Genomic DNA, 14,086 nt, shown 5'->3' with positions numbered 1-14,086 from the left:
TACAGTATATAATGTTGCATTTGAATCTAAACTTCATATCCCAAAACATTTTTATCACCAGCCGCCATTGCACATTATCATTATTTTAGTAATTGGACAAATTGAAATATGAAATTAAAAGCATGATAAAATAGCCTATATACCACACAACAATTTCATGACCTTGATTTAGTATCTAGTGGCTACAGTGAGTTGCGCACACAATTAACTATTGGTTCAATACAAAAAAAAAAAGTTGTATTCAAAATACTATGTGCTGATCAAGTGCTATTTTGTAAGCTGCTGAATAATGAGGGTGGCAGCTCATCTCATCTCATTATCTCTAGCCGCTTTATCCTTCTACAGGGTCGCAGGCAAGCTGGAGCCTATCCCAGCTGACTACGGGCAAAAGGCGGGGTACACCCTGGACAAGTCGCCAGGTCATCACAGGGCTGACACATAGACAACCATTCACATCTACGGTCAATTTAGAGTCACCAGTTAACCTAACCTGCATGTCTTTGGGGGAAACCGGAGCACCCGGAGGAAACCCACGCGGACATGGGGAGAACATGCAAACTCCGCACAGAAAGGCCCTCGCCGGCCCCGGGGCTCGAACCCAGGACCTTCTTGCTGTGAGGCGACAGCGCTAACCACTACACCACCGTGCCGCCCCAGGGTGGCAGCTGTGTTGTGAAATTAAACTTTATTGTTAAAAAGTTGCAGTAAATGTGATCATTCTTATTATTTATATATCGTTTTATTAGTATTTTTTCTTTTTCATGTTTAAATCGTCTTTTAGTATTATTATATCATATTACATTTAACAGCAAAAACAAACAAAACAAAAATGAACAAACTATTTCCTTTTTAGTCCGCATTTTCTTTCCCTGATTTTTTTTTTTTTTTCAGCCACAGCTCTTCTCTGAATACATACAGTTAGGTCCATATATATTTGGACACTGACACAAATTTTGTTTTTTTACCTGTTTACTGAAACATATTCAAGTTATAGTTATATAATGGACATGGACATAAAGTCCAGACTTTCAGCTTTAATTTGAGGCTATCCACATTAAAATTGGATGAAGGGTTTAGGAGTTTCAGCTCCTTAACATGTGCCACCCTGTTTTTAAAGGGACCAAAAGTAATTGGACAATTGACTCAAAGGCTATTTCATGGGCAGGTGTGGGAAATTCCTTCGTTATGTCATTCTCAATTAAGCAGATAAAAGGCCTGGAGTTGATTTGAGGTGTGGTGCTTGCATTTGGAAGATTTTGCTGTGAAGAAAACATGCGGTCAAAGGAGCGCTCCATGCAGGTGAAACAAGCCATCCTTAAGCTGCAAAAACAGAAAAAAAAACCATCCGAGAAATTGCTACAATATTAAGAGTGGCAAAATCTACAGTTTGGTACATCCTGAGAAAGAAAGAGAGCACTGGTGAACTCATCAATGCAAAAAGACCTGGACACTCACAGAAGACAACAGCAGTGGATGATCGCAGAATAATTTCCATGGTGAAGAGAAACCCCTTCACAACAGCCAACCAAGTGAACAACACTTTCAAGGAGGTAGGCGTATCAATATCCAAATCTACCATAAAGAGGAGACTGTATGAAAGTAAATACAGAGGGTTCACTGCACGGTGCAAGCCACTCCTAAGCCTCAAGAATAAAAAGGCTAGATTGGACTTTGCTAAAAAACATCTAAAAAAGCCAGCACAGGTCTGGAAGAACATTTTTTTGACAGATGAAACCAAGATCAACCTCGACCAGAATGATAGAAATAAAAAAAGTATGGCAAAGGTGTGGTACAGCTCATGATCCAAAGCATACCACATCATCTGTAAAACACGGCGGAGGCAGTGTGATGGCTTGGGCATGCATGGCTGCCAGTGGCACTGGGTCACTAGTGTTTATTATTGATGTGACACAGGACAGAAGCAGCCGGATGAATTCTGAGGTATTCAGAGACATACTGTGTGCTCAAATCCAGGCAAATGCAGCCAAACTGATTGGTCGGCGTTTCATAATACAGATGGACAATGACCCAAAACATAAAGCCAAAGCAACCCAGGAGTTTATTAAAGCAAAGAAGTGGAATATTCTTGAATGGCCAAGTCAGTCACCTGATCTCAACCCAATTGAGCATGCATTTCACTTGTTAAAGACTAAACTTCAGACAGAAAGGCCCACAAACAAACAGCAACTGAAAACCGCTGCAGTAAAGGCCTGGCAGAGCATTAAAAAGGAGGAAACACAGCGTCTGGTGATGTCCATGAGTTCGAGACTTCAGGCAGTCATTGCCAACAAAGGGTTTTCAACCAAGTATTAGAAATGAACATTTTATTTACAGTTATTTAATTTGTCCAATTACTTTTGAGCCCCTGAAATGAAGGGATTGTGTTTAAAAAAATGCTTTAGTTCCTCACATTTTTATGCAATCATTTTGTTCAACCCACTGAATTAAAGCAGAAAGTCTGAACTTCAACTGCATCAGAATTGTTTTGTTCAAAATTAATTGTGGTAATGTACAGAACCAAAATTAGAAAAATGTTGCCTCTGTCCAAATATTTATGGACCTAACTGTATAACCTTCTAACATAAATAGTGACCTAACTTGTGAATGCAAGTTGGCGACTTATGTCACCAACTCCAAAGAAGGCCCACTATGCTCATATTGAACATCCTTTCACACACACACACACTTAGACAGTGCATAGTACAGTACCACACAGTGCTATCAACACATGAGCCACAAGCTCCATTAGTAAAGTAGTTGGCAGGGAATATTCAAAGGCAAAACTTGCATATTATTCTATACTTATAATGTAAAAGAAAGCATATTCACTGAGGATGGAAAAAAAAGGAATGGTAGGAGAGTATGTAGCTCTATAGCTCTGAGATTCACAAGATGCTAAGCGTATATCTCCAGATCATATTCAGAAAAGAAATGATTGCTTTATGATGGTGTTATTTATTGCAACTATTGCATCATGTGTTACTACAAGACCTTGTTGGAAGACCTCAACATGCTTACACATGCACACAACATGGAATCTAGGTGTTTCGTACTGCCACTGGAGGTTAAGAGGGTAAAACATAAACAGTGTTGCTTTTTATTTATCATTTTTCAGAGTTAAGTGACAATGCAGTATTAACAACAATATTTACAATGACTACTAAAGCGTATTATTTAATAATAGTCCTGATTGTATGTCCAACCTGTCTGAAGAAGCAAATCTATGCTGATCTGATTCCCCAAATTGCATTTTCTTATATTATGTGTCAACCATTTAAATTAAGAAGGTTTGAATTATTCAGTGTTTCTCTAAAATCACCTGGGGGAGGCAGTGTATTTACATCTGAGGAATCTACCGCTCTGCTCTTATTTGATAAAATTTCACTCTTTGCACTCTGCTGTATTTGTATGAGTCACCGTACTCTGTGTGGGGTCTGAGGTCAAAAGAGAAACAATATGCTTTTAAAAATGAATCCAGACTTCCCTAGCAATTATGCCCTGTCAGTCTGAGCTTTAGAGATGACTGAGGTTGGCCTTCAGTAATTATGTTTAGCTCCTGTGTGACACCAAACTGCACAGTGTATCTGAAGTACAGATCTGAGAACTACGGGTTTGTGATTGCTATTTTCCAGTCAGGTGAAATACTTTTGACATTGAGTCACATCAATGGCAACATGCATCATGTCCGATGTTTGGGGAGAATCCAATACCCAACTTGCATGAGTCATTTGGCTCCTAATTTAATTGCTGTAAATTGCTAACTATGTTAATTAGGTCACAGTTTGCTAGCGTTAAGGACAGAGTGTTGTTTACAGAAGAAACCAAAGCCATTAATGTTGGATTCATGCAGCTACAATGTTCTACCATAACCTTCTAGTGGTGATTTAGTGTAATGGGTTATGCATATTGCTTTTTTTTAAAAATAATGTTCCTGCACAATGGATTTGAACAAAAACACTTTATTAAAAAAATTCTCAAACACAAGAAAATAAGCTTTGAAAATTCTTCATGAAGACATTTGCAAACCTTTCAGGCAGCAGGAGCTGTCATGACACATGGCTGGCCAGATTATTTGTCTGATGTTTTAGGTGGGAATCTTGTATTTTATATCCCTCATCAAAAAATTCCCATGCAGGGATTGACCAAGGATGGCTCACATGACATAAAAATAGTTCCACCATGTATCTTGTGAGGTTAAAAAAAAAAAAAAAAGATATGGTGTGAGTCAGTATATCCTGAATATACCATGAACTGACGTCACAATTTCAAGCTATACGGCCGACTCTAGTCATAGCTGTGGCTCAGCGAGCATTTCTGTGTGTAGGGCTACGTATTATGATCATGTGTAGTGAGGCAGGAGATAGCATGGTACATTGCACATGTGCAGGTCGAAGGTCACTCCGACGTAAACAACAAACACGGCTGCTTCCAGTGAGTTTATGCTGAGATTCAGTCTTAACACTTTTAGTTTGGAATTTTTTGATGAGGGATATAAATCTGGGCAGCATGGTGGTGTAGTGGTTAGCACTGTCACCTCACAGCAAGAAGGTTCAGGGTTCAAGTGCAGTGGCTGACGGGGGCCTTTCTGTGTGGAGTTTGCATGTTCTCCCCGTGTCTGCGTGGGTTTCCTCCAGGTGCTCTGGTTTCTCCCAAAGACATGCAGGTTAGGTTAATTGGTGGCTCTAAGTTGACCGTAGGTGTGAATGTGAGTGTGAATGGCTGTTTGTCTCTGCGTGTCAGCCCTGCGATGACCTGGTGACTTGTCCAGGGTGTACCCCACCTCTCGCACATGGCCAGCTGGGATAGGCTCCAGCTTGCCTGTGATCCTACACAAGATACGCAGTTACAGACAATGGATGGATTGGATATAAATCTAATATACCATGCACTGATAGGCTCCTGTAATTATGGATTCTCTTCCGTGACTGGTACGTACTTGTACTACTTTCTCACAAAATCCATAATTTCAACTTGAGCCTCTCAGTGCATGGTATATTTGATTATTAGCCTAGTCACTGATTGATTTTCTCTTCATTTTCATAAAGGGTAAACTTTTTGAGATTGACACATTTGAGTAGATTTTACGATTTAAACTGTGTAGTGTTCAGTTTGTTTCTGGTCATAGCCAAAATAATCAAATCCTTATACAGCCAGGTACTGATGTAACTTCCTATATATTCCTCTTCTTTTGGTGTGTTCCATTTGAACTGGGAAATTGTAATTTCTGAGTTCCCAGTCACAAATTTGAACTGGAACGCATTGTAAAGTTGGATTTCCAACTCGTAAAGTTGGAAGAACCTCACCAACCCTGGCCTCAAAATCCAAGACATCAACAATAGTGAAAGTTGTAGTAATATTCTGTTTAATAGCACTTCTGTCTTGTTTGTGTCTCAATGGTACGCACAGTACTGTCCAACTTTTATCTGTGGACATGTTGCTATGGTGATTGTATGTGCAAACTACTGTCTGATGCGTTGTTATCAACTGGTATTGCTAACAATGGGTAACCTGGCTAGAACCTATAGCTAGAACTGGTATTGTGGCTAACCTAGTCAACTCTGGTGTGATGTCATTCCCAGCTCCATCTTCTGACTTCCAAAGTAAATGAAACGTAGCATTTAACTGTACTGTGGCTTTCATTGTGTCGCAAATGAATGGAAAGTTTCCTTGTGCTTATGATTATTGGTGACATGTTTGGCTTTTCACTGTGAAATTTGAGGAGCAGTTCTAAAGTGTGCAGTGTTTATATTTTGATTGTGTGGGCATCACTTGATAGCCTGCCTCTGTGCTGTCTCCGTATGGAACCTGATGCCAGCTCAGGGACTTTGTTGGTCTGGAGGCAGCAGCCTGTGGCATACAGCCAAAATCCATCTACAGAGAAGAAATTTATTTGTCTTTGTTTCACTGAACACATTTCATTCTGGCCAATGAACTTTCACCTTTGGTGCCAGGGAACAGAAACATATGCCAAAATTGGTGACAGCAATTTGTCTTCAATGAAGTTTTTTTTTTTTTCTGTTTCAAATTAAGATTAGAAATACATATTATGTTAGATAAATATAAATACATACTCACTGGCCACTTTAATAGGAAATTGTTCTTGATTCTAAGATTCCTGTTCTTGGCTGCAGAACTGTTTCCACCCACAGAACTGTCACTCACATATGTTTGAATGTGACTTCTAGTAACATTTCGGTATACAGTATTAGCACACAAAATCCATCTGATCAAAAAGACAAAGAAGAGATTGTGAATTTCTCTACTGACTCTATTTGTAAATCAAGCAACTCCACATGGGGTCATGACCGAGTTTGGAAACCCCAGTTTGGGAAAGACTCCCCAGTTTGGGAAAGACTCTTAAACTCTCTCTAGTTTGGGAACCCCAGAGACTAAGATAAAGATTGGAAATTGTTGATTTTGTGTTCCTGAAACCAGTTCTGTGTTGATTTGGACGTGTATTTGGAGTCATTATTTTGTAAAAAAAAAAAAACAAACAAACAAAAAAAAACCCATCTACGACTAAGTTTTAACCTTAAACCAAAAAAGGCCTAAAATATTGTTGTACTTAGCACAATTATGATACCATCAATCCTCACAAGAACCACGAAACAGCCCCAAAACATAATTCATTCACCAACAATGAATGTTGATGCTTTTCCTTGCATGGAATCGCCATTTCCACCACACATGCTGATGGTGTTCATTACCAAAAAGTCAGACTTTGGCCTCATTTGAACACAACACATGATTCCAATTGCAGTGGAATCTAATGATGAATGCATCTAATGATGAATGGTGAGATTCAGGCACTACATATTGTGGGTTGGTCTCAGGAAAAGTTTGTTTCTTGCCATCATTCTGAACATTATTCTGCTATGTAGGTGGCATCTACACTCACCGGCCACTTTAATAGGAACTTGTTGTTGATTCTAAGATCCCTGTTCTTGGCTGCAGGACTGGAATCCAATGTGGTCTTCTGCTATTGCACGCTGAGATGCTTTTCTGCTCACCATGGTTGCAAACAGTGATGATATGAGTTGCTATATCCTTTCTGGCAGCTTGAACCAATCTGGCCATTTTCCTCTGACCTCTCTTATCAACAAGGCGTTTGTTTCCACCCATAGAACTGTTGCTCACTCAATGTTTTTTTTTTTTTTTTCGCACCTTTCTGTGTAAACTCTAGAGACTGTTGTGTGTGAAAACCCCAGGAGATCAGCAGTTTCTGAAATACTCAAACCAGTCCATCTGGCCCAAACCAACACCCATGCCACAGTGAAAGAAAGTCACACTTTGAAATCACAATTTTTCCCATTCTGATGTTTGAAGTGAACATTAACTGAAGCTCTTGATTTCCTAATAATAAAGTGGCCAGTGATTGTATGTAGAAAACTAAATTAAAAGTGGTGGAAGATGATTCTAATCATAATGAGTTAGCCTCGGCCCGCCCATCCTAAGCGTGACACAACACGAGGGCCTGTTGCGAGCTTAGTCTGGCCAGGCAAGCTATCTACAGCTCTTCCAAGCTCCCGAAAAATCGGGAGCCAATCAACTTTGAGCATCTCCAACGGCCCTGGGTAGAGGCGTGTTCAAGGCACTGACGTAGTAGAACTGCGACCGGAAGCCATAGATTGTTTACAGAATCTATGCCGGAAGCGCTTCATTCACTAGAAACATTACGAACATGGAGCGAGTTCTCATTGAAAACGGAGCAAAGAGCAGCCCTGGAGGTATTTATTGAAAGGAAGGACATTTTCGCCTTGCTCCCGACCAGCTTCGGTAGGAGTTTAATCTACCAGTTAGCCCCGTCGCGTCGCATACGTCAGAGGAAAGAGTGATGTGATTGGTTTAAGCTTTGTCACAGCCTTTTCTGGCTTCGACCAGTAGCAAACTGAGGCATTTCAGGGAGGCGGGTCAACCACGCACTTTGGGAAACGGTTGGGCTTAATATCTTTGCCAGACCAAATGCTCGCAGAGCTTTGAAGTCGCGTTAGCCAGACTAATAATGAGTCACAGAGAGAGAAACCAGTCCAAAGCTCAGAAACATTGACAATGGACCCAAATCTAGTGTCTGTTTTGTTCCAAAGCACAGCCATGTCAACTGTGTTAACGTTTGTGTAGCTAGGGACAAAGCAGTGTACTTGGGGCAAGGTCAGCGCCATGTGGCCATGTTCATCATTCAGTGCATATTCATTCATGTGCAATATTTACCTGGCAGCATGTTAAGTTCAGTCATCTGAGAGCAGTGACAATATTCAGAAAATTAATTTACTCCATCTCTACCAACACATAAAACATATCATGAATAATTTTAAGAACAACAAGACTATCCATCCATCAATCATAAACTGTCAGTTATTGATCAACAGACATTTTCACTCAAATAAGTCAGAAATAAAACAGGACTTTGCTTTGCTGTGGAGTTACACATTTCCACTGCCAATCAAATTTCTTCTTAAGGATGTGAATTCAAATTTTCTCTACATTAAAAGTATTACAGTGTTGGCTTTGGTTAAGACCATGAAACACGAAAGCGTCAAAGTACTGAACATGACCTTTTCACATTTTCTAGAACTTTTCATTCAAAAGTGCTTAACATGAGCTAATAAAAGGTCATCCCTAGATGAAATGCATATGCAAATCCCAAAGATTTTTTTGTGAATTCAGTCCTTGTTCTCTTTTATTTGAGAAACATGGTCAATTAAAAGAATCAAAGTTTAGAAAAGCATCCATGCATGTGACAGAATATAGAGAAAACGCCATAAAGAAAAGTCCTAAACAATCTCATACTCGAGCTAATCGAGTTTGTGTCTTGAAATAAATGCAGGTAGTGGCCTGTGTAACCCTGGCCTGGTGCCATCATCGGCCATGATTGACTTTGCTTATTGGCTCTGAGGATTATGTTGACCCAGGGTGGAAGTAAATTATCTTGGTTGCATACATAAATAAGTGGTTATCAATCCTTTGTCATCGAGTTGTGAGACATGTTTTTGCATGGAGATCCAACTGGTGTTGGAGATTCACTCAACTGAAGGCTAAAATGAAACACTATTTACACAGCATAAACATGACACACTGCTTTCTGATGACAACTACTTAGTAATGTAAACCGAGGCAATTTTGCTAATATAGACATGTTCTTAGGCGTTTTCCTCTTCCTTTTGTCTTTTGTGATTGAAAGATAACCAAAGTTATCTATTTGTAATCACCTTTTGATCCATGTTGGTGTATTTTTATGTTGTTGGAGCTGATGGCTGGTGACTCATCATGATTGGACTGACAAAAGAATTGATTGGGTTGCACATTTCAGATGTGCCTGAAACCATGGCTTCCTGTAAACGCTACCAACATAGCCCATGCCAATGAACATTTCTAGTGCTAAGATGCTCCTCAGTTAGTTTTGCATTCTGAAAAACATGACCACAAGGTAAAACCAAAGAGACATCAGAACTTGGTGAAAAAGATGATGTCAGAATATCAGAATCTACATTTGACATCTTTACCCGATACATTGTGGTCAACAGGGATCACAGTGAACTAAATAACCTGAATTAGTTCATTCAAAATATGATCGTCCCGGAAGCCATGACCTAATGGTTAGAGAAGCACCTTTGGGACCAAAAGGTCACTGGTTTGATTCCCTGGACCAGCAGGAATGGCTGAAGTGTCCTTGAGCAAGACATCTAACCCCAATTGCTCACCAGGCTGCTCTGGGTATGTTGTAGGTCGCTTTGGATAAGAGTGTCTGCTAAATGCCTATAATGTAATGTAACATTTCAACACATTTAGTATTATTTGTATATTTGCCTCTTGATGTTTCTTACAGTTGTGTCCACTTATCTTAATTATTGCAGTAGCACAGGCAAGTGTGCATTTAATATGGTCCATCCATTATCTGTAACCGTTTATCCTGTGTAGGGTCGCAGATAAGCTGGAGCAAACTATGGGCAAGAGGCAGGGTACACCCTGGACAAGTTGCCAGGTCATCACAGGGCTGACACATAGAGACAAACAACCATTCACACTCGCGTTCACACCTACGGTCAATTTAGAGCCACCAATTAGCCTAACCTGCATGTCTTTGGACTGTGGGGGAAACCAGAGCACCCAGAGGAAACCCATGCAGACACAGGGAGAACATGCAAACTCCACACAGAAAGGCCCACGTCGGCCACTGGACTTGAACCCAGAACCTTCTTGCTGTGAGGCAACAGTGCTAACCACTACACCACCGTGCCGCCCATTTAATATGGTCATTTAAAAATTACATGACATGTTTGTGACAGGCGGCACGGTGGTGTAGTGGTTAGCGCTGTCGCCTCACAGCAAGAAGGTCCTGGGTTTGAGCCCCGGGGCCGGCGAGGGCCTTTCTGTGCGGAGTTTGCATGTTCTCCCCGTGTCCGCATGGGTTTCCTCCGGGTGCTCCGGTTTCCCCCACAGTCCAAAGACATGCAGGTTAGGTTAACTGGTGACTCTAAATTGACCGTAGGTGTGAGTGTGAATGGTTGTCTGTGTCTATGTGTCAGCCCTGTGATGACCTGGCGACTTGTCCAGGGTGTACCCCGCCTTTCGCCCATAGTCAGCTGGGATAGGCTCCAGCTTGCCTGCGACCCTGTAGAAGGATAAAGCGGCTAGAGATAATGAGATGAGATGAGATGAGATGTTTGTGACAGAGCAGGACTGATTTGTCGATTTGTATCACAACAGGATAGCTGAAGTTTAATCAGTGATCCTTTTGTGCAAATTAGTAATGTATTTGATCAAATCTTTATTTCCTGCAGTTCCCATCTGGGCCGCCGAAGTTCCCCAGAGTTATTGTAATGACTCACTGTAATGACTCTAGCATTAGGAAATCACACCACTTACTCTGAGCATTTTACTCAATTTATAGGTGTTGAACAGGAAGCACTTTCTTCAAAGCTGATGGGATGAGGGACACTGGGCGAGTACAGAACTGTTGAAAATACCTGTAGAAAACAACCTCATTAGCAGCTCTGTGTGAACAAAATGTGCTGTGTTTAATATCGAAGCTACCTCAGAGCTGGTGCTCATGCGATCCTATGCCATGTCCTGAGAGATGTGTGCTGTTTATTAGAATTCATACAGCACACCGCTCCTCAGTTACCGTGACCTAGTGCTCAGTGGAGCAGAAGGCATGAATATGGAGTTCAAAGGTCAAAGAAATGGCAGCAGTGGTGGCGCTTTGCACCAGGAGCAAATGTGGAGGCCATGGAGGCTCTACCATAACAGATTACAACAGCTCTTTTTCACAGATGGAGAAAGAGAGGAGAGAGAGAGAGAGAGAGAGAGAAATATGCAAGTCCTGCAGACCATCCATCACTGGGCCTATGTCTATACACAGCCTTAGGCTGGCTAAGCCTTGTGATAAAGGTGCATGTCAGCTCCCCTCTACCGCTCAACTGAGTCCAATCCCTGCTGAAATCCACCCGGAGGCCCAGGCCACTGCATGCTCTCTCTCTCTCTCTCTCTCTGTGTTTGACTTCACCTACAGCCAAGTTCACACACCACATGAGCCCTCCACGCATGTGAGCTCGACTTCTCTCTCTCTCTCTCTCTCTCGTCTGACTTTTGTGTTTTTCTTCATCATCTCCCCTGTTTCTTCTTTTGAGCCCTAGTTGCTGGAAAAATCCACCATCCTCGGTTTTTATTTATTTATTTATTTTTATGTGTGCTTCTGCTCTGACAGTCTTCTCTGGGTTGCAGAAGGCAATTATATAAGCCTGAGCTTATTGTGTGGCAAATCCCTGATCAGCTTGTTCGCTTAGGGGGTTGTTGAATTAATCCAGTCTGAAAGGATGAACCCCACCCAGCCTAACATTTTTTCTCATGCCATATAGTAATATGACTGCCATGTGTACAAACCTTTTTCTGGTTATCCTCCTCTTGGCTTGAGTGGATGCTGACTTTAAATGGAATTGACACCAGAAAAAAAAACAACATCAAAAATCCTCAATCCAGCTACTGGGAGTTGAGCCAGAAGTTGTGTATTGGTGGTAGTTTTGTTGTGCTGTAACCCTGTGGAAGCGGATTTGGAGGTTTGGGTTGTAGTAACCTTTGTTATCCCAGTCCAATGTCTTGATTAATAGACATTGATAATCTCTGATTGTACTTTAAGCATGACTGTGTCCAATTTCTAAGGATACCCAACAAAATATGCGGTGATCTTTTTGAGCCATGATACTCCACCGCAGTACTAAATTTATTACATGCTGTCATCACACTCACTGTCATGCACCAAAACCTCGGATTAGCCGACTGTTTGGAATCCAGCTCCAAATTCTTTCTGAATTTCAGCCCTGAACCTTTGAGTATGCTGTCTTCATGCCCAGAATACAAATAATGCACTGGCCTCAGCCATTTTGACTACAGCACACTCGATACAGTCATGTTTGAAGATCAGAGAATCAAGAACACGTGGGAAGTGACCCAAAAAAAGAAAATGAGAAAAAAAATCAGTCCCTCATTCAGCTTCATACTGTTCAGTTTTGTAGTTTGAATTCCCAACACCTTTTGCATTTGATTCCATACATAATATGTAATACATTTCACTCCTTTGATCATGAAAAACTGCAGAGATAGAGTATCAAGTTATTACCATCAGTGCTCTGTTATGGTGAAGTCCAGAAGAATCTTTTTAATTCATTTTTTTTAAGCTCTACTGCGCAGCTCACATGGTCATCAACAGAATGTGCTACTAGCACTGTTTACATCCATCAGTACTGTTTGTCCTTCATAACTCAATCAAAATGAGTGTGTGCCGTAATGTATGTAAGATGAATATTTCCAAAGACAAATGAAAAAATATAATGAGTACTGCTGTGTCCGTCTCTGCACAATGTCTTCAAAATTTAACAGCATTAAGCTTCCACAGCTTTCACAACTTCCTCAAAGTGACATCAGGAGATGATGAGGAGCAAACAAACAGTACATAACAATCATTTCCACCAATACAGAGATCTGTAGCAAACATTTCACAGCAGATCAGCAAACAGACCCAAAACACTTATACGATGTTTCAGGACTGATGATGCCAAGTGATGAAGTGTTTCAGGGGTTATTTTGTCCCATTCTTCCTGCAAACAGGTCTTAAAGTGTACAACAGTAGAGGGTCGTTGTTGTCAGATTTTTCATTTCAAAATTCACCACACATTCTCTATTGGGGACAGAGGGGACAGGCACCCTCTTCTTCCACACCCCTGCCTTTGTAATGTGTGCAGAATGTGGTTTTGCATGGTCTTGTTGAAATCTCCATGGAAAAGATGTCATCTTGGAGGCAGAATATCTCATCTCATCTCATTATCTCTAGCTGCTTTATCCTTCTACAGGGTCGCAGGCAAGCTGGAGCCTATCCCAGCTGACTACGGGCGAAAGGCGGGGTACACCCTGGACAAGTCGCCAGGTCATCACAGGGCTGACACATAGACGCAGACAACCATTCACACTCACATTCACACCTACGCTCAATTTATAGTCACCAGTTAACCTAACCTGCATGTCTTTGGACTGTGGGGGAAACCGGAGCACCCGGAGGAAACCCACGCGGACACGGGGAGAACATGCAAACTCCGCACAGAAAGGCCCTCGCCGGCCACGGGGCTCAAACCCGGACCTTCTTGCTGTGAGGTGACAGCGCTAACCACTACACCACCGTGCCGCCCGAGGCAGAATATGTTACTCCAAAATCTCAATGTACTTTTCTGCATCAATACTGACATCACAGAAGTGTAAGTTACCTTTGCCAAGTTTTCTAACACAACCCCATACCATGACACACCCTGGCTTGCTTGTTGCTGGTAACAGTCTTGATGGTCCTTTTCAGCTTTGGTCCGGAGCACACAGCGTCCATTTCTTCCAAAAAAGACCTGGAATACAGATTCATCTGACCACAATACATGTTTCCACTGTGTGATGGTCCATCCCAGATGCCTCTGAGCCCAGAGAAGTTGACGGCGTTTCCAGAAACAGTTAAGATAATGCTTCCTTTTTGCACAGTGGTGGTGTAGTGGTTAGCGCTGTCGCCTCACAGCAAGAAGGTCTGGGTTCGAACCCCGTGGCCAGCGAGGGCCTT

The sequence above is a fragment of the Neoarius graeffei genome, chromosome 16 (genome assembly GCF_027579695.1).
Source record: "Neoarius graeffei isolate fNeoGra1 chromosome 16, fNeoGra1.pri, whole genome shotgun sequence".
NCBI classification, from domain to species: Eukaryota; Metazoa; Chordata; class Actinopteri; order Siluriformes; family Ariidae; genus Neoarius; species Neoarius graeffei.
The sequence above is the reverse complement of the archived record's forward strand: the minus strand, read 5'-3'. Positions refer to the sequence as shown.